Source organism: Corvus brachyrhynchos, unplaced genomic scaffold (genome assembly GCF_000691975.1).
Source record: "Corvus brachyrhynchos isolate BGI_N302 unplaced genomic scaffold, ASM69197v1 scaffold216, whole genome shotgun sequence".
NCBI lineage: Eukaryota > Metazoa > Chordata > Aves > Passeriformes > Corvidae > Corvus > Corvus brachyrhynchos.
Genome location: NW_008238443.1, coordinates 673,155 through 677,325, shown reverse-complemented (window position 1 = coordinate 677,325; position 4,171 = coordinate 673,155).

Below are 4,171 nucleotides of genomic sequence, written 5' to 3'. Positions count from 1 at the left end.
GCGCCTGGCATCGGCAGCAAAGCGGAGAGCAGAGGAGGCGACGCACGGAGAACTGAGCGGCGCGGCCCGGCCCGGCCTGGCCCGCGCAGCCCCGAACGCGACCCCGGGAAGGGCGCGCAGGCATGAGAAGCCCCGACAATTCCAACACGGGAGCGACCAAAGGAGAGAGCAAAGACGCAGCGAGACAGAAAACAGCAGCCACTCGGAAAAAGGAAAAGATCATAGTAACTAAGATCTTAGGGATAGTAAAATGGTATAATGTTAAGCAAAATTATGGTTTTATAACAAGGTGTGACAACCAGCAAGACATATTCGTGCATAGAACTGCTATTAAAAAGAATAACCCTGAAAAATGCATCCCAAGCTTGGCAGATGGAGAAGTCGTGGAATTCAAAATTATACGAGGTAGAAAAGGGTTACAAGCGTCGCAGGTCACTGGGCCTGATGGTGTTCCTGTAAAAGGCAGTATATATGCAAAAAATCGTAGTCATGTTAGACAATATCTCCATTGTAAGTCCCCCCTACAGTCTCCCTTTCCTAATCCCACCTTTCCCTTTTACCCTATGTCCTATTACCCCCAGTGTATTCCCAATCCGTTTTTTCATCCATGGTTTCCCTCACAAAACCATGCTTTTGCCAATTGTTTCCCCAAAAATCCCTTTCCAATGCCGAGTGGGGGATGAAAAGGGGGAGGGAAGAAGTTAAACCCTCTCCTGCCTCAGTTTCCCCACAAAGCATGCTCAGAGAGTCCTGTCTCCCTTCTGTCAGCCCTAAGATGTTCCACAGAATCTGTTTGGACATTTAAAGACTCAGGAGGGTGGCTTGTTTTGTTTTGAAACTGTTCTTGTTATGTTTATCCAGTTGTTTTCATTCTCCTTTTATTAAAATAAAACGGGTGAGGTGTTGGGGTCCCTCCCCTGCCGTGTAGCCCTGGGAGAGGGGCCCTGAGGGCACAGACACGGGGTTTCCCTGCCCCTGCTCAGCCTCGTTCCCGTTGGTTGGTTTGTGTTCCCTGCGCGGGCAGAAGGACCCTTGGTCCCATGACTGGAACAGTTCCTGAGCAGAGCTCCGGCCATGCGGCTGGAGAAATAAACATCTCTGAAACATCTAGCAAGAATCTGTCTGTCCATATATATTTCCTTTCCACGGGACTCCTGGTTTGGTATATGCATGTTGCAGGATCCCCACTGCAACAATTCCTAGAAGAAAAGAACCCACAACCCGATTACAATGACATTCACATCTCTTAACCTTAATTTGTATATCCTTGTTTCCAAGTATTTCTGGTTTTATCGCACACAGAAAGTTTACAATTCTGCAGTGGAAAAGGTCATGATTTGCAAAAATTCCACTTTTTTTTTGTTATAAGTAAGCATAATTTTTTTTCAAAACTAATATTCAGTTCTTCAGCAGCAGAGAATGCTAATGCCTTTATGCAGTGAAAGCTGTTGTAAACCATTTGCATTTTTCTGGTAGATAGAAGCACCTGGAGAGACCACATGAGACAGAATAAAAAACATCTACTTCTTTGGAAGCATTATTTGTTAGCTTTTCATATAACAAGATTTTTCTGTGCTCTAGAAATGCTGAAAAGCTACAGTGGCACAGAAGAGGTTAAAAGAAAAGAGAGATTTCCATTGTGTCTTACTACTTCACATTGGAGGTTCGTATATTCACAATACATCTCAGACAGAATGATGACATAAAGCATCACTTACAACAAGCACCATACAGACTGTTCTAAACCATGAACTTCAGATCAAGACTGAAAAAAACAATTACAGCTATGTATAGCAACAATTTCCTTCTGTTTAATATCAGCAAAAAGCCTTCCTGGTACTGTGGGGCTTTAGGAGAACTTGAGGGGACAGGGTATAGGCAAAGAGGGGACATTTGAGCAGAGACCTCTGGTCCACATCTGCTTCTTCCCAGCTTCAGCCTCCCTCTCTCTTCTCCTCTGCCAACACTACCACATGTCTCCTCTCACTCCACCTTTGTCCTGAAGCAGAGATGTACTAAATATTGGAAGCATCCTTCCACCCCTGCTCAAAGAAAGCGTTTTGGTAGAAAAATTGTCCGTGTAGTACTTCACAAACTGACCATCCTCTGGGGGAAGTGCAGAGGGAGGTGCTGATCTCTTCTCCCTGGGATTCATGACAGGACCCATGGAAATGACTCAGAGATGTGTCAGGGCAGGTTCAGACTTCACATGAGGAAACATTTCTCTACCAGAGGGAGGCCAAACACTGGAACAGGCTTCCTTGAGAGGCGTCAGTGTTCCAGAGGCATTTGGACAATGTCTTTAATGTGGCTTTATCTTTGTGTCATCCCTGAAGGGGTCAGGGAGCTGGAATTGATGACAGCTGTAGGTCCCTTTCAAATGAAATACTCTAGTCTAGTCTAGTCTAGTCCAGTCTAGTGTCTAGTCTCTAATCTCTAATTTCTTTCCTCTATTCTAATTTAACAGCAGACAATTTGCATGGAGGTGCTCAGGTCCCAGCCCGGCTGGGCTGCTGGGACGGCAAGCAGAAATCACCCAGACAATGACAAATTTGTTCTCACATCACCTCCCTGTGCCTTTGCTTCCCCCTTTTACACTGAAGCCTGTGGGAGCACAGCAGGGGTTTGGCAGAGCCTTTGAGGAGTTGTTAGAACAGACGGGGCCAAGGGGAGCCTTGAACACCAGGACAAGCAGCAACCAACTGGCTTCTTTTTGTGACCATGAGATTTCCCCCATGGGATCTCTATGGTGATGATCACCCTCAGATTGATGGTGTCCCAAACGCAAGGGAATATGGTGGCTGATTATTGTGTAAAGTGTTGCAAAGCCCTTGGGAATAAAAAATTAAATAAATCAGACCAGGAAAAGTCTCTTCCCTGCTTGCCTAAGGTGAGTAATTTGAACGGAAGTGAGAAAAACATCATTTTTCCCATTATCAGCTCCACACAAGGTGGATAATGGGTTTGTTCTGGGCGTATGCTGGGGCTTTTAATAAAAGTCCTCCCAAATAACTCTCAGGCTGCTATTCAACTGCAAGAAATACTTATGATCATCCTCATTGTTTTTATTATTATTACACCACCAGCATTACCATCACAATTACCCATCAAAACATCCGATAGCTCAATTGTAGAAGATCCCAAAGGACACGACAGAAAGAAATATCCAATTTCCAATTATCCTGTTGGAGCTGAAATGCTCTCATTATGATCAGGCCTGTTCTACGACACCTGAGAGACTGAACCCTTATGAGAGATGCTGTCAGATAAACACTGGCAAAGCACTTGAAGGGAGGTGATTCTCCCACTGAAATCTGCAATGTTTTTTAAATAAGAAAATGCCTTTTTTTTTCCTTTCCTGTTTTTTTTTTTTTTTAATTCTGTATCTGTTTTTAAAATAACCATTTGAAACAAAAGCCATATTTAACATAATTGTCCTATATTAAACATTATTCATCGGTCAAAGCATTAGATGCGTAAGTTTCTTTCTGTCTTCATCTTTTCCAGAATATAGATCAAACAATGTAAGTCTTTCTCTCCGTTCCTTACTCTGCTTTTGTTGTAGCTTAGGAGATATATTTCCAAATTTACAGGTTTTACTATTTGAATTTTCTGTAATAATCTGTGAGAGTACAAATCCCCCCCATCAAAAATTAAGTAGAGCAAACATGAAAAATTTACAGTCTGTGTTGCTATTGCTTCCATCACACACATTTCCCCAGGGGCAGGCACTCATCCAAGTGAGAATTTACAAAGGATACTGCACAGAATTTGACTTCGTAAGGTCTCGTAGAGAACCCAGAAAACAGTTAAGCACACTAAAATTTTGCTCCACAGTAGGAAATAGTTCTTGTAAATTACTGAAATGTTTTAAGATTACAGTTACAATGACACTGTTTCCAATATTTTAACCTTACAGCAGTAGCACTTCACTACCTCACTAACCACCCTTCCATCACTCTTTATTTCATAGTTAAGGTAATTTTCTTTACCCTTTATTGCAGCTGGTGGAGGGGGGTCAGTGGCTCTGACCCAGGAAGAGGTGACCGGTCCAGGGAGATGGTCCCGAAAGGAATCGCCTTCCCGAGGTCCGGTGTCTTCCCTCAGCTGCTGGCCAGGAGGGCCCTTGCAGAGGCTGTCAGCTCTTTAGTGATATCAGCTCGTGATTCCA